General features: G+C 48.2%; 1 protein-coding gene across 1 annotated transcript in view; it reads left to right on the plus strand.

Annotated features, from left to right (window-relative positions):
* The window catches only part of TULP1 (TUB like protein 1), a 594,937-nt gene that overhangs the window by 68,804 nt on the left and 508,135 nt on the right, over positions 1–17,998 (plus strand). The window lies entirely within an intron of this gene.

Raw genomic sequence — 17,998 nt, forward strand, 5'->3', positions numbered from 1 at the left:
GATACAGCCACTGATGCTTGTAGATTGAGACTCATTTAAACCTTTTTAAAAATGATATCTTGACTTGAGCGTATTGGATTTTTGTTGTTTTGATCTTATTTTATTCAGATACATTTACAGCGTTTTGAAGTGCATAAGAAATATTATGTGCACTGTGATCCTGAGACCTGTGGCAGCAGGGTTCAGTGAGTGTGGAGGCAAGGTTAAAGACATAGCTAAAATGAACAACATATTTTAAAACTATTTTGTTGTTCTTTCAACTTCAGGGTACTACATATAAAATAAATTACACACCACAAATTGAAAATAAATGCAAGTTAAACTAATCAGTGGGAAATCCACTCTTTTATGTCATGAAACCCCAGTTGGTTAATGCGATCACTGAAGATGTCTGTATCTGTGACCAGAGTATCACAGAATTAAATAGTGGTTGTGGGAGTGGGAAACTGGCTTGTGTGTCTGTAGTGCTTGTGTGTCTGTGATAGAAAGCACTGTGAATAGGTAAGTCATTATTTTAAAATTGTATTACGTGCTGAATAATATAGGCTGTTGCAAAATTATTTCATGTTTAATATAGAACAAGTGCTATCAAACAATACATTTTAGTAATATCTAATCAGATTGTACGTAGTGCACACTTTTTTGAGTGTCCATTCAAATGATGCAGTACAGAACTTAGCTCATTACTCGCTTAGCATGCCTCTCAAAAAGTATAAATTTTTCCCATCATGAAGCTTCAATTGACTCTGTCCAACAATTAAAGTCTATAAAGGCTTCCAAACAGGACTTCCATTTAAGGATTAGCTATTTGCACACATTTACATCTCTTTCCTGCAGCAGGCTCCCTGGTGAGATGGCCTGTTTCTTTAACTCTCTGTCCCTTTTTGAGTTTCACAGCACAGGAGACACAACACATCCTTCAGAAAGGCAAATGGGGCCCATTTTCTTTGCTAGCATTAGGGCCCAGGCCACCCATGCTGTAGAGTGAATAGGGAACAAAGGCCAGATGTAGGAAGATTTGATTTTGCGACTCGGAATTTCCGAGTCGATGCGACTCGCAATTTCCGAGTCGCAAAATCATATGCAGAATGGTGTCTCAGACACCTTCTGCGAATCGCAAGGGGGTCGCAAAGACCCACCTCATTAATATTAAAGAGGTGGGTCGCAATTTACGACCCCCTTGCGATTCCCTGCACTCACAGGGATGGTGGCCTGCTGGAGACAGCAGACCTCCATGTCTGTGACTGCTTTTTTAATAAAGCAGTTTTTTTAATTGTAGTGCAGCCCGTTTTCCTTAAAGGAAAACGAGTTGCAATACAAAAGAAAAAATGAAACCATTTGGTTTCGTTTTTTCAGATCAGGCAGTGGTCCATTGGACCACTGCCTGCTCTGAAAAAATATTTATGGTGACATTCACAAAGGGGATGCGAATGAGTTAGCACCCACTAACATGGGTGTTAACTGCGAATTGCGGTGCGAATCGCAAATAGGAAGGGAACACCCCTTCCTATTTGCGAGTCGCATTCCCATTTTGCAAGTCGGAACCGACTCACAAAATGGGAATGTGCATCACGATGCGCGTTTTGCATGGCGCAAACTGCGAATTTCGCAGTTTGCGCCATGCAAAACGCTTCGTACGTCTGGCCTCAAGCAACAACGGGCAAGATGTGGAGCTTTTATCCTTTTTTGTACAATGGGGTAGACAGCCTGCTTAGGGCCTCATGTCTAGGAACTGATGGCCCAGTGGCTGGGCAAATGAGATAGGGGTAGAGGTATCATTGGTGCTGAAGGTGCAGTGGCACTGGGCCCAGTGGTGTGAAGGACGAACTAAACCCCTATTATGGCTGTGCCAATATTCTTTATTGCATGTATCGGGCCCAGTGCACTCTTGCTATGCCAGTATTGCTTTGCCCTCAGAGCAATGGCCCAAAAGGGGGGAACACTGAAGCCAAGGAGGCACCTTAGCTTGGGCTGAGAGAGATGGCGGTAGGAAGGTGCGACAAGGTGATGGCCCATTTTTTTTTAACAAATGGCAGAGACTGACAACTTTGGAAGATAGTAACTATCATTAGTGAAGCAGGTGCAGTAACACTGCGGCTCAGGAGTGTGATGTGCCCACTACATCACAGTTATAACTGTTTTACTTTACAAAAGAGGCATGGGGGCTCATTTTCTCAGCTAGCATTAGGGCCGAGGGCACACTTGCTGCAGAGATGGGGCAGCACGTAGAAGCTAATTTAAGCTCATGGAAAGAAAGCCTATTTTAAGATTGGAGTAATGACCATGCATGCTGGGGAAATATTGAAAAAGGTACAGGAGATAGCCTGCTACTTGTAGCCACTGCTATCATTAGTGTACCAGGTAAAGTTGCATTGAGCCCCAGTAGTGTGAGGGTCTTACATCACCCCAATTATGGGGAATAGTCTTTTTTGGCCAGTTTCTGATTTTGTTTGACACGCCTTCTCTTTAATATTAATTATGAACTACAGAAAATGTACCCCAATGATCTCCATTGCCCCACCCTGTGCACTCAGCTGTACCCCTCCAGCTCCTCCTATTATTGCTGTAAAGTTTTGGAGAATGCCAGACTTCAAAATAGCTTGCTTGTTAGAGGGGAGGAGATAGAGCAAAAACGTTTGAAGACCTCTCCTTTACGTGGGCCACATTGTCACTTCCTCTGAAGTGAAGAGATCCTTCACAGAGTCAAACAGTGTCAACTGGTGCCCATGACGACACATTGCTAGAAAAAACATCTGGATTCAGTCTTGTGCCTGGAAAGAAGATTCATGTAGTGCATTTGAGGAGGCTTCACATCTATCTCAAGAATGTTACCAGAGATAAGCGACTTGTTCATTTGTGACTGGAAGTTTTCATAGAAAGAAAAGGTATCCCCAACTTGAGGTGCCTATTTGAGTTGCTGGTGAGAAAGCAAACCGGCTCCAAAACCTGTTTAGAGGCAGAGCAGAACCAATGCAGAGCACTGTATAGCTAACTAACCAGTTTACAGCCTTCTGTCCATGAGTACCAACAGAGCCAGGTCTTGTTGGCATATAGAGAGAAAAGGTGAATGTTGGAGCCTTCTTAATGAAATCTGCAACATTATAAAGTAATTTGCTGAGCATTCAGAGCACATGACAGTCATGCGTTGTTTCGGAAGGCCTTCAAGATCTGACTTACGATTTTAGACAACACCCAGTTCTTCACAGCTCCTGAACTAGCTTTAGCCATTGGCACTGTTAAAACAATACAGCACCAAGATACCAGACTGCTGGTGAATCCTAATTTTTTTTAAAGTCTCTTAACATGACATAAGCCTAACATATTAGGATGAAATAGAATGTGACAGGAGATAGAGTCAAGTCAACACTTGGTTCTGTAAAGAGGAATTAAAGACCACAAGCAGACACTCAAAGTTACAGTTAGCACAAGAAATATTAGTAATACACTTGATGACCCAGGATTCACCAGAGCCCTTAAAGAAACCAATAGAGTGATTCCAATCAATTAGCATTACAACTCCACATTCTGCATACATTCATCAGAGGGGGTCCAACCCACCTTTTGACCCTCAAGAAGAGTGTATGTCAGGCTGAGCAAAGGTCAGCCTGACAGACACTCTTCATTTTCAGGTCAGGCAGCCAGGAGCTAGACATGCGGTATTTGTGCAGGCTCTTGGCTGTCTGAGTTGAACTTTGCTGGGCTGAAGAAGTCACAGCCTAGCAACGGTGACTCGAGGCCCTCCCCCTCATGATGAGGGGGAATGTCACCGATTGCTTCGGACCTGGGAGGTTCAGATATAAGCACTGAAATTCCCGGGGACGAATGTCAATCAGTGATACACTGTCAACAGTCTCACTGACCCCATCCCACTCTGTGGCGAGTTGGGGCCTTAGGTTAGCCAGCGAGGGAAGGCAGCAGTCCCAAACCTTGTGGGACCCCCGAGGAAGAGCTGAAGGTAAGTGTGTGTGTTTTTTTTTTAATTAATGTTTGGTGCGTGCAGGTTTGAATATTTCATGAGTGTTGTGAATGGATGTGTGTGCACCTGCCTGTGTGAGTGTGCATTGTGCCTGTGTGTCCCGCCCGCCCTCCGCCCTCCTAAAATGTTTGGCCTCCACTGGCCCACATATGGATAAAGCCTGAAATTGCCATTGAGAGGCAATAGCCTGCTGTCAGTTTAGGGATGCTTCTAAACTAGAACCTATGTTTGACGACTTCAAAAGCAGATTAGAAAATCAGGGAATGATAGCAAGGAATTTACAAGTGCTAAAGCAGAAACCTATTCAAACAGAGAGAACAACGCGTAAAACAGACAAAGAAATTCCCGTGTCACTCACCTTTGTTAAGATCTCAGTCTGTGTCATAATAAGTATGGGACTGCTTTCGTTTATGTTCGAATTTGGCTCAAGCACAGTGAAATATCTGTGGTAAATGTGGATTTTTTTAGCTTTGCCTTTTATTTGCATATCTTACTTGTATATGTGATATAAAGTTGTGTTGTGATTCATGCTGCTGTTCTCAAGCTTCTAAGGACTGGAAATCCACATATATGTACCTTGATTATAATATATATGTATATATATATATATATATATATATATATATCTTCAAAGTACATAGATGTGGATTTTGAAATAAATATATACTTTGCACTTACCTTCTCAATATTTTGATCCTCCATATTTTTGACACGATATTCTGTCCACGCAATATTTTTGTCCTCGATGTTATGTCAGTGATCCCGTTAGGCCTAACATTAACCTTAAATCTAAATCTTAATTTCACCCTTATCTTGACTTTACCAAAGCCATAATCATAACCAGATCTCTACACTAAGCCTTACGCTATTACCTTCCAGCATCTTTAATCCATGTATTTAAATATTTAGTAACTAGTGCCAAAATAAATTCTTTTAATCAAGTTTATTTTTGCTGTAACAAAGAAAAAGGTGTTTCTTTGTAACTCATTTTCTGTTTAGAGGTATTTGTTTCTCGCATGAGAGAATCCCAATTAGTAAAGTGCACAGAATCTACTGTTTTTTGTTTTTTTAGGAATGGGTGGTTATGTCTAGTTTACAAGATGCTGCAACTGACCCCGTGTGAGGGAACCAATGATAATGGTAACAACCTCATTAACTAAGGTTTGCATGCAAGAAATTAGAAGTGGTTTAGGCAAGTTGTGTTAGTTCCCTACAAAGTCTTACACCTTCCTCTTGTGATACAAGGTGGAAGTTGGAGAATGAGATATTCAAGTGTATTTCTGTTTTTTTAATTATTTTTTCTGATTGGGTGCTGTTTGAGTTCTTTATTTTATTAATAAAATAGTGATGCAGATTGCCACAAAGAACTTCTGAAAGTACAAATGGAGGAACAGATTTGTGTTTTGCTGGAACCTTAATAAACATTTTTTATTGAACAACAAAACAGCCATTGTACAGTAGTGCAAGCGACAATAAGCTGCCCATCGATTATCCGCCACTCAGAGTCCAGCCTCTGTAAATATCAAGTTCCAAGGGTACACACACCGATCAAGCGACCCCCCCAGTGCTGTCGAGGTCAAGACCGCCCCCCACCCACACACAACCCACCCAGAGTCATCCCGTGGATTTATAGGCCCCCCCCACCTGCCCCAGATTTTCTCCCACTTCTTGGGGCAGGCCCTGCTCTCATATATTACTTTTGCAGAGCTGCAGCACCAGTCCAGGTCCGTCTCCCAGTCACGTATATTGGGCAGAGACTCAATACCCCATGTTCGTGCAATGATATGTTTGGCTATTATCACTGCAATGGCCAGCCACAGTGCGTGCTGTTTTGGCCATCGGGTCCAGGGAATTGTTCAATAATTTCTTATACAGTAATGAGATGGCCTTCATGACCATGGGCTCCGTCAGAAGGCGGTCCTCCAGGGGGGCCACCTCTGACAGCTATTCTCTCACCCAGGCGTAGCGACCCAGCGCATGCCACAGTTGCAGATATCTAAACGGCTCAGTTCCAGCCATGGCGTGTTCCCGCTGCAGGTCTTCGACCGTCACCATTGCCTGACCCCTTCAGACGTCTCCCAGATGTTTAATCCCCAGAAAAGTCCATACGCGGAACCCGCCCAGGGACTTTAAGTCCCTCAACAGATCGCTACACCACAGGGGAGTCCTGGCCGACAAAGTAGTTCCTCACCCAAGGAAGCGGGAGGCATCGCACCACGCCCTCACCACGGATGCAGTGTACGACGGCAGTGCCCTCGTGCTTGCATGGGCGTATAATGCCCGCTCATATCCTCCTCGGTCCCATTATCTGCCTGTCCGCCCAGAACGCCTGGTCCTCCTGGTCAGCAAAGGCCCAGTCATTGATAGTCACCAACTGCGCCGCCCAGTAATAACGAAGAGGATCCGTAATCGCCAGACCACCCTTATATACCCCAAAATCCAATTTCTGCAGTGCTACCCGAGAGCAGCCACCATCCCAGAGTAGCGATCCGATGTCCCGATCGAGGCGATGGAATCTTGTAGGGGGAATTCTGAAAGACGTATAACAGACGCTGCAATGTCATCATCTTGTAAAGGGCCTCTCTACTCATAAGGGAGAGGGGCAGCGCTCTCCATCGAGCCACGTCCCCTCGAAATCCGTTAAGCAGGGGCTGCAGATTCTCGCTGAGGAAGCACTCCTGATCCCTTGTCACATATATCCCCAGGTATTTGAAGCCTCCTGTGGAGATTGGCACGTCACACCGTGGGGAACGAGCAGGTAGGTCTCCAGCCAGAGGGAACACCAACAACTTGGCCCAATTGATCTGATAGCCAGAGTGATCCCCAAATATGCAAAAGATCTGCAGGATCTTGTCGACTGACCATCGGGGACTGGTGACATACAGCAGAATATCATCTGCGTGTAGGGAGATATGCTCCTCCCATGTTGCAGCTGAGTCAATGCCCCTTATCAGGAGGTCCTGCCTAATCCATTTCACTAAGGGCTCAAGCGCTAACGCAAATAGGGTCGGAGAGAGCGGACAACCCTGTCCTGTGCCCCTGTGTAGGGCGAAGGGTCGTGACAGTGTCGCATTGACCTGCACTCGGGCCACCGGTTCACTGTATAACAGCCTGATCCAGGCCAGGAATCGTGGGCCCACACCAAACCTTTTAAGGACCGCAAAAATGTAAGGCCATTCTACACTGTCTAAGGCCATTTTCACACTGAGGGACAGAAGCGCCGCCTGCCCCTCCTTCCAATGGTCTGTCATGTGTAAGTGTCTCTGCAAATTCAAGCGCGTCGATCTGGGCGGCATGAAGCCCGATTGGTCCGGATGAATAAGCTTAGTAATAATCGCGTGCAATCTAGTAGCCAGATCCTTTGCCAGGACAGTGACCTCCGTATTCAGAAGGGAGCTGGGCCTGTAGGAGGCACATTTCTCAGGGAGTTTACACTTCTTCTGGATCACTACGATAGTCGCGGTCCGCTGATCCAGCGGTAGCGCCCGTACCTCCCTCGCCTCCAGAAACATGGCCAATGTTTGGCGTGTTATCTTGCTTCCCAGGCATTTGAACAACTCCACCGGGAGTCCATTCGGACCTGCTGCCTTACCCGACTGCAGCCCCCCCGGCGCCGTGGTAACCTCCTCCTCTGTCAGCTCAGCATCCAACACTTCCCTTTCCTCAGCTGAGAGCCCCAGAAGCGGTATGTTCTGTAGGAGGTCCGTGCAATCCTCCTCCGTCATCCGAGTCATCAAGGTATACACCTCGTCGTAGTATGTTAGGAATGCCTCCGCTTTGGACTCATTCATCTCACAGAGGCCGCCGCCCCTAGACTCCACCCCCTGATCCATAATCATTCCTTGTCCCTCTTGTCCAGCCAAGCCAGCAGTTTATTGGCTTTGTCGCCCACATCATAGAGGCGACGCTGGTTCGCCTAAGCATATGCCCTCACATGTTGTTCTGCCAAGGCGCACAGCTTGTAGCGCTTGAGTTGTAGCTGGTGCCGAAGGTCGCCCTCCGCCCCCCTGTCTGCCTCACAGCAGGCCCCGAGATTCGCGACCTCCTGTTCGAGGTCCATTGCTTGTAAATTGTGCTCCTTTTTTTACCGTCGATCACGTCTGGCGCGTGGCCCCTGAGTACAGTGTTTTGTCCACAAAAACCTTGTCCCTCAGGAGCCAAGGGTCAATTTGCGGCAGCAGAGTACAGGACCCTGAAGGACCCAGCAAGACGAACCCCACAGGGTAGTGATCCAGAATCCCTCTTGGGTAATGGGCAGCCTCTCGGAACTCGCCCACATGGGCTCCCGATGTGAGTAAATAGTCCAGCCTAGACGAACTGCCATGGGGGACAGAGGTATAGGTGTATTGCCACTTCCCGTGATTTAGTGCCCTCCATAGATCTGTCAAACCAAAGGAGCCCATAAAGGACTGAAGCGCCGCTGAGGCAGGAGGCCCCTTTGCATGTGAGAGCCTGTCTAGCCCCGGGTCGGAAACCAGATTCATGTTGCCCCCCAGGATCAGAAGTCCCGGCAGGAAATCAGGCAGCAGGGCACCACGGTCCATCAGGGTGGCACCTTGAAGTCTCGGGGGAACATACACCAAACACAGATTGAGGACTCAGCCTTCCCAAACACCCGAAACAGCCACATATCGCCCCAATGGGTCCCATCAGGTGCGAGACAGGATGAAGGGTATTGATTTTTTTAGGAGGATCCCTACCCCTCTAGAATCCGATGTGTAACCTGCGTGTGCTACCAAACCTGTCTAGAGCTTTATAATAATTCCCCTTCAGGTGTGTTTCTTGCAAGAGGACTAGATCAGGGTCGTGCCTATGCAGATACTGAAGGACTATGGTGCTTTTAATACAACTGCCCAGACCATTCACATTCCATGTCATGACTCTAAGGGTGCGTATCATCATCCCTGCCATGTATATTCCCTCTTCCCCACCCGGGTCGCTGCGCCGCTCACCAGCTCTGGTGTTCCCTCCCTGGCAGCTCCGTCCCCGGCAGCATCGCTCGGTAGCCCATAGCTGTACAGTGGCGTAGAAACAGTATACAACCAAAAACAGTATACCAACAATTCCCAACTAAACAATCCCCTCACCCTGCTACCCCACTTAGCGGGTTTAAAACTGTCCACCCCAATCAGTGGAGTGCCTGTTGCCCATAACATCTTCAACACCTGCGTGGGTTGGCAGGCGCCATCGTCCCGCGTCTCTTCCAACAGTAATGCCAAGATAAAGTGCAATTCAAAAACATCCCCCAATACTCATTAGAGGCTGTGTGCCTCCCGAATGTTCTTTGCAAGCACTGCGCCTGCTCCGTCCCCAGTCGACACCAGGGACCACCACCACATGGGCCCAGTAGTTTCTGCAATGTGTTACGGCCATTGTCACCATTCCTGGTGACTACTTTCCATCTGCCTCCACTCCCTGTTCCTGTCTCTGAGAGGATGGGGCCATCCTAACCCCCATTGCGGCCACCTCCGGGACTCCCAGGCCTGCTCCGGAGTGTCAAAAGCCATGCCTTCCCCTTTGCAATTACTCTCAGTCTAATGGGGAAGAGCATTTTATATTTGAATTTGCTGTCCATCAGCGTTTTCTTGACCTCCTGAAAGCTTTGGAGCCTCAGTTGGACCCTCAACATGAAGTCTGGAAAGAAACGTACAGTGGCATTCTCATATTGAAGATCCCTGTGTGATCTGGCAGCCTGCAGGATGGCATCTCTGTCTCAAAAGTAAAAAATGTGTGCAATGATGGTCCTCTGGAAGGGCCCCGGCCTCGGGAGTGGGATCGGAGCCCGAGCGCTCGCTCGACAGTGAAGAACTTAGAGAGTCTCTTAGGGCGCAAGGAGTCCATGATCAGGGTCTCCAAGAAAAGCTCGACACTTGGGCCCTCAGCGCCCTCCGGGACCCCAACCACTCTAATGTTGTTTCTCCGGGCCCTCCCCTCCTGATCCCCCAGGCGTGCCATTATTTTCCCATGCTCTGCGGTAAGGAACTGGACCTGATCCTCCAGCCTCTTAGATGTAGACTGTAACCGGGCAATAACCGTTTCTGCGTTAGTGACCTTTTCCGTGACTTTCTTGAGATCTGCGTGAAGAAGATTTACATCCACTGTGACCGCATCCAGCTTGGGTTCTAGCGAGCCACACAGTTCTTGGATTGCCGCCAATTTTGTGCTCCGAGAAGGCTCGTCTGCTGGGCCCTGGTCCTTCTCCTGACCCCCTTCAGCGTCGTCTGGAACCACCGTTCCCCCCGCCGGTCTCGGCACTGCATATTTGTCCATTTTGTTCACTTGGAGCAGAGGGCACCCCTTGTTTCTGACCATGCTAGAAGGGCGATCTCGCCAAGAAGGCCCGCCAGCAACCCCTCCAGTTGCAGTCTCGCTCCACCACCGGCCTCAATACACTCCTAGGGCAAGGTCCACCAAGCTGGGCTGTGAATTGTGCCCACATCCGCACCGCGCCGCTCTGCTTCCAGACACCCGCTCCGCCAATGGCTCTTCTCTAAACAGGGGGGGGGGCAGGGCCCCACAGTCCCCCGCTGTGCCAGCCATACCGTCGCCTCCGAGAAAATGGTAGGGGTGAGGGGTGCCAACCATCCACAGCTCCCCCTTCACAGGTCCACCAATTCCCAGGGTGGGCCACCAAGCCTGGGCCTCAGCCCGTGTGCACTGCACCCCCGTCCCGTACCTCAGCCGCTGAACCGCACTCGACAGTGGGCCTTTTCCATCCTCACATCCGTGCCCCCGCTCTTCGTGCAGTCTGCCTCCTAGGCTCCGGATGTCACCGCCATCACCACCATTAAAGAGGTGGGGCCAGGGGGCAAAGACTCGCCCGGCTCCGACCGCAGCTCCTCCGGCCCAGCTCCTCCAGCCAAGGTGACCCCAGACAGGGCCCCACACACGTGAGCCCCCAGGACTGGGGGCCACCCACGATTGCCACCCTCTCAACTCCGCCAGCCGATGCCAGTCCGACGGCTCAGCACACCACTTCTCAGCGGCCGGCTCCACACGGCCACGCCACCACTGACAGGCCGCAGAGCACCCCGGCTCACTCCTCAGCGACTCTCGGGGCAAGATCTCCCCTGGACCTCCATCCCGCCAATGTGGCCTCTCCCCGCCCTTCGCCGCCATCGGGAGGCCGGATTATTGTGCAGATTTAAAGGGGATTACAAGGGTGTAGAATATAATAAAATGTCCTCTTGTCCAAGGGACATGTTGCATCTTAAATATACTTGTCCTCTCAAAAAATCTAGTTGTCCCTTTGGTGCCATGTAGTGCAGATACAAATTATGACAGCAATCTCTTTATGTAAGAGCTCTGATAATAGCCTCTCTGATTATGCCAGGGCTACTACTATAGTAGGGCTTGAATACTTGCAATTTTAATACCTACTATAGCAATTTTATTAACTCTTACGTACAAGCTTCTGTAAACATTTGCATCTAATCAGAGAGCATTCTGGGAGCATTATATTTAGCCTCATATTGTTAAGCTTTTCAAATATGTGTGTACATTTTTTTTAAGTGGAATCACTGTCAGTGATTCAGTGTGACCTTAAAATGTTTATTTACAGCGCTCGCCCTAATAATAAAGGCTTTTCATTAATGAACCATAAATACAAGTTCAAACAGCATTTAACCACTGGCATACATATTACCTCGACTGCAGTTCTTTTCTCTGTAAACTGGCAACCAAAGGGTTTATGCTGCAGGGGGTTGGGCCTACTTGTCCCAAGGACAAAATAAACATGAAAACTTGTTGCCCTTGACCCCAAGCAATATGTCCTGGGCGTCAGACGATAGGAATTCCACATCCCTGCATTAGAAAGGCTAAATGGCAGCCGTTGCGGTCGACGCCTAGCCACACACCCTTGTTTTGCTGGAAACTTGAAAATGTGGAGGAGCTCTTTTTCCTGGTGGTCACCCTCTTTATTTTTTGTTCAGTAAATGTATTTTCTTTGATGTGCCTCAGTCCTAGATGCGACTCACATGTTTGCCAATCGACAGTCCCAACTGGGCAAAATGATGGGGTGAGGGGATGTTAGAAATGGGGTCTTTGGTTGACAGTCAGGTTACCCCCTGTACAAGCAAGGATCCTCACTCTAGTCAGGGTAAAAGAGAATCACCCTCAGCTAACCACTGCTTTTCCCCTTGGTAGCTTGGCAGAGCAGTAGGCTTAACTTCAGAGTGCTAGGTGTAAAGTATTTGTACCAACACACACAGTAACTGAATGAAAACACTACAAAATGACATAACACCAGTTTAGAAAAATAGGAAATATTTATCTAAACAAAACAAGACCAAAACAACAAAATTCCGACATACACAAGTCAAGTTATGAATTTTTAAAGATTAAACTAAAAAATAGCGCCTAGAAACACAAAATGCTTCGATGAGGTATTTTAACACGGAGTTGTGACTGAGTCGTTCCCAACAAGCCGACACCAGCGGCGCCGGACACGGAGTCGCCTATACCCCCCAAGTACAGTACCTTTGGTGAAGAGTGAAAACAAATCGATGCGCAAAGTCGGGGATCGCAGCGTCTCTGCGAAACGTTGAATCCGCACACTTCGAGCGACATCGTCACGATGGGGTGCGCCGACTTCCACGGAGTCGCGGACTTCAGCGGGGCTGCAGTGGCGTCGGGCCTGCGAAGGTCGTCGCGTTCCAGCGAAGATCACGGAGTCGGGTGCAAGCGGCGTCACTGGATTCAGCAGCGGCGTCGGTCCGAAGTTGTCCGAAGTCGATTTCCTTGGATTTTCACCAGCTTTCCTTTCAAGGGCCCAGGGACTGGATAGGGCACCACTTGTCAGAGCAGGAGTCTCTCCAGAGACTCCAGGTGCTGGTAGAGAGAAGTCTTTGCTGTCCCTGAGACTTCAAACAACAGGAGGCAAGCTCTAAATCAAGACCTTGGAGATTTCTTCACAAGATGGAAGGCACACAAAGTCCAGTCTTCGCCCTCTTACTCTGGCAGAAGCAGCAACTGCAGGATAGCTCCACAAAGCACAGTCACAGGCAGGGCAGCTCTTCTTCCTCAGCTCTTCAGCTCTTCTCCAGGCAGAGGTTCCTCTTGTTTCCAGAAGTGTTCTAAAGTCTGTGGTTTTGGGTGCCCTTCTTATACCCAATTTCTCCTTTGAAGTAGACCTACTTCAAAGTAAAGTCTCTTGTGAATGTGAAATCCTGCCTTGCCCAGGCCAGGCCCCAGACACTCACCAGGGGGTCAGAGACGTCATTGTGTGAGGACAGGCACAGCCCTTTCAGGTGTAAGTGACCACTCCTCCCCTCCCTCCTAGCACAGGTGGCTCATCAGGAAATGCAGACTACACCCCAGCTCCTTTTGTGTCACTGTCTAGTGTGAGGTGCAACCAGCCCAACTGTCAAACTGACCCAGACAGGGAATCCACAACAGGCAGAGTCACAGAAATGGGATAAGCAAGAAAATGCTCACTTTCTAAAAGTGGCATTTTCAAACACATAATCTTAGAATCAACTTTACTAAAAGATGTATTTTTAAAATGGGAGCTCAGAGACCCCAAACTCCACATGTCCATCCACTCCCAAAGGGATCTACACTTTAATCAGATTTAAAGGTAGCCGCCATATTAACCTATGAGAGGGACAGGCCTTGCAACAGTGAAAAACAGATTTAGCAATATTTCACTGTCAGGACATACAAAACACATTACTATATGTCCTACCTTAACCATACACTGCACTCTGCCCTTGGGGCTACCTAGGGCCTACCTTGGGGGTGTTTGACATGTAAGAAAAGGGAAGGTTTAGGCCTGGCAAGTGGGTACACTTGCCAAGTCGAATTTACAGTTAAAACTGCACACGCAGACACTGCAGTTGCAGGTCTGAGACATGATTACAGAGCTACTTATGTGGGTGGCACAACCAGTGCTGCAGGCCCACTAGTAGCATTTGATTTACAGGCCCTGGCACCTCCAGTGCACTTTACTAGGGACTTACTAGTAAATCAAATATGCCAATCATGGATAAACCAATCAACAATACAATTTACACAGAGAGCATATGCACTTTAGCACTGGTTAGCAGTGGTAAAGTGCTCAGAGTTCAAAAACCAACAGCAACAGGTCAGAACAAATAGGAGGTAGGAGGCAAAAAGATTGGGGATGACCTTGCATAAGCGAAAAAGTCCAACATGGGGAACAAAACAAAAAACAAACAATGTGAAAAAAAACTTACCTTGAGCACACCGCCGCACTCCACTGCACTGCGGGCAAAGGCTCCCAGCCTGCCCTGCGGCCAACCCTGACTCAGAGCAGCATTATGATTGGCTGGAGCTCCCTGGCTGGGTTCTCTGAGGCAGAGTGGGAGCCTCTGCCTGCTCTCTCCAACCCAGCAACACAGTGCTGGGTTGGAGAGAGCCCTGTGCGCATGTGTGTTTGGCTGCTCAGAGACGGCCGGCCAAACATACATGCACACTGTCATCCCCCATGGTCCCGCCCCTTTAAAAATAAAACGATAATAAACATTGTTTATTATTGTTTTATTTTTAAAGGTTTGCAGCTGCTGCTGCTGATGGGGTGGGGGGCGACCCTCCCCTGCCATAGCGGAACAGCCGCCCCTGCTGATGGAGATGGTTTCCCTCCATTGGCCTTCGCATTTCATTTTACATTTGGCACGCTGGCAAAAAACCACCTTGTTTTTCAACATGGACAGTATTGCACGGTTTCCTTGTTCGTGGTAGGACTACATGTAAGGTTGCCTCTGCCTTGACTGTATTAAGATATATGAAAATGAGAGAACTTTGAAGAGTGCGCCGAGTGGGATGTTTGATTGGCCATGGGTTGTGGGTGCAGTTGTGTCAGGAATTAGAGGCATGTTGGAATGAATAGGGTCCCTTTCTCTTGTGCTGAATAGAGCATGGTTGTTCAGCGATAGTATGTATACAGAAGTATAATGAGGGATGTAATATATGGGGTGTGTAAAATATGTAGCAGAAGTGGGCTGCCGGGTAGTGAAGACACTCTAAATAACACTCAATATGTAGAATAAGAAAACGTTGTGTGTTAAACAAAACAGTCTCAGGTACTAAAAAACGCAGTTAACTTGACTGAACCAGTAACTCCCCACCTTTGGGGGTGACGTTTTGAAGGCATTGACCCATAGGATGACCTAATGAAGAATGAAATAGCGCAACATAACTTTCACTTTATATGGAGAGAATGGAGTTGTGGCATCTCTTGTAAACCCCCCCTCCCCCATAGGCCACCTGGTACAAAATGTTTAAAAAGGAACTCTAACAATATTGAGGCTGGAAGAAGAGAGGCTCTGGCGATAATCTAGCTCAACTGACTCTACAGTACCTATACTTCTGTTAGCTTGCAGCCAAATGCCAGGATGGAACAACATTTGTCTTTCATTTTAACTCTGGGCAGAAAGGCCTTTGAACAGAAACAAGCAATGCTTGTAGGTCCCTAACCACAGGTCATGGTAGATTCTGGATTGTAGGAGAGTTTCAAGCCTTTCCTACAACCTAGGTCTGAGTGCTTTGCTTGCATTGTGCGCAATACTATTTTTGTACGGTTTTGCATCATTTTTGTACCTGTTACCATGTTTTGCAGTGTGTAATTAAAAATTACAAGTGAAATCCACTTCCGCATTGTTTCACCTCTACCATTTCCTCTATTTTGTACATGAAGGAGACTATACTGGCAACCGTCTTGGACTTAGTGCGATTGCCCAAAAGCTGTGATGTGCGCAAAAATGCAAATCTGGGCACAAAGACAGTGTGTACCCAATATTGCAGTCATCACACCATCACCAGAATAGGGCTGCAACTGCCAGAAAAGTCAGATTCATGATAGTATAACAAGGATAGAGGGACCGTCATATTGTGTTTAAATGACTATTAGTGCAGGATTGTATGTGCACGAGTGCATGCATGCCTATGAGGGTGCGTGCCTGCATGTGTAAAGCAGCATGTGTAAGAGTTTATCAGACAAGTGGCTCATGCTATAAGTGGCACCGTGAGCCATTCCTGGATTTTAGTCTAACAGCATATCTCTTTGGGACTGATTACCAGTTTGGCGGTCTGACTGCAATACTGCTGCGGTGGTGGTCAACAAAAGACCGCCATGTTGGTGGCCATACAGACCGCAGTATTAGAAGTTACCCATCCACGCCTGCCAAAAGACAGCCAAAATCCTGACTCTTCCAGGACCCTGGATGACGAGAAAAAGGCGGTCCAATCACTGGGACCACCAGCCCGAGCAACCAACCAGCGAACCTATTACAACTCAACTGCGGCTGTCAGTGGTCCCCACAGTAATACAATACACCACATTGGATAGATTTGAAAACAACACAGCTGATGTAGGAAAATGGCTCCCTGTTGCAGTTACCCCCCACTTTTTGCATGATATTAATGCTGACTTCACTAAGAAGTGTGCTGGGACCCTGCTAACCAGGCCCCAGCACCAGTGTTCTTTCACTAAAAATGTGCCATTGTTTCCACAATTGGCACACAGATAAGTCCCTTGTAATAGGTACCAGTGGTACCAAGGGCACTGTGACCAGGGAAGGTCTCTAAGGGCTGCAGAATGTGTTGTGCCACCTTAAGGAATCCACTCACCTAACACATGCACACTGTCATTGCAGATTGTGTATGTTGATGGGGAGAAAAAGGCAAAGTCGACATGGCATCCCCCTCAGGATGCCATGCACACAAAATACTGCCTGTGGCATAGGTAAGTCACCCCTCTAGCAGGCCTTAAAGCCCTAAGGCAGGGTGCACTATACCACAGGTGAGGGCATAGCTGCATAAGCAATATGCCCCTACAGTGTCTAAGTCAATTCTTAGACATTGGATGTACAGTGTGGCCATATTAAGTATATGGTCTGGGAGTTTGTGAAAACGAACTCCACAGTTCCATAATGGCTACACTGAACACTGGGTAGTTTGGTATCAAACTTCTCAGAATAATAAACCCACACTGATGCCAGTGCTGGATTTATTAAAAAATGAACACAGAGGGCATTTTAGAGATACCCCCTGTATTTTACCCAATCCTTCAGGGCAGGGCTGACTGGTCTGTGCCAGCCTGCCACTGAGACGAGTTTCTGACCCCATGTGGTGAGAGCCTTTGTGCTCTCTGAGGCCAGAAACAAAGCCTGCACTGGGTGGAGGTGCTTCACACCTCCCCCCCTGCTGGAACTGTAACACCTAGCAGTAAACCTCAAAGGCTCAGGCTTCGTGTTACAATGCCCCAGTGCACTCCAGCTAGTGGAGATGCCCGCCCCCGGGACACAGCCCCCTCTTTTGGCGGCAAGTCCAGAGGAGATAATGAGAAAAACAAGGAGGAGTCACTCACCAGTTAGGACAGCCCCTAAGGTGTCCTGAACTGAGGTGACCCCTGCCTTAAGAAATCCTCCATCTTGGTTTTGGAGGATTTCCCCAATAGGAATAGGGATGTGCCCCCCCTCCCCTCAGGGAGGAGGCACAAGGAGGGGGTAGCCACCCTCAAGGACAGTAGCCATTGGCTACTGCCCCCTAGACCTAAACACACCCCTAAATTCAGTATTTAGGGGCGACCCTGAACCCAGGAAATCAGATTCCTGCAACCTGAAGAAAGAAGAAGGACTGCTGACATGAATGCCCCGCAGAGACGACGGAGACAACAACTGACTTGGCCCCAGCCCTACCGGCCTGTCTCCAGACTCAAAGAACCTGCACAGCGACGCATCCAGCGGGACCAGCGACCTCTGAGGACTCAGAGAACTGCCCTGCACCTAAAGGACCAAGAACCTCCCGAGAACAGCGGCACTGTTTAGCAACAGCAACAAACATGCAACAAAGAAGCAACTTTAAAGAGACTCTCACTTCCCGCCAGAAGCGAGTCTTCACACTCTGCACCCGACGCCCCCGGCTCGAGTCCAGGAGAACCAACACCGCAGAGAGGACTCTCAGGCGACTCCAACGACGTGGACACCCTGAGTCGACCTCCCTGCACCCCCACAGCGACGCCTGCATAGAGGATCCAGAGGCTCCCCCTGACCGCGACTGCCT

This window comes from Pleurodeles waltl, chromosome 6 (assembly GCF_031143425.1).
Source record: "Pleurodeles waltl isolate 20211129_DDA chromosome 6, aPleWal1.hap1.20221129, whole genome shotgun sequence".
Classification (NCBI taxonomy): domain Eukaryota; kingdom Metazoa; phylum Chordata; class Amphibia; order Caudata; family Salamandridae; genus Pleurodeles; species Pleurodeles waltl.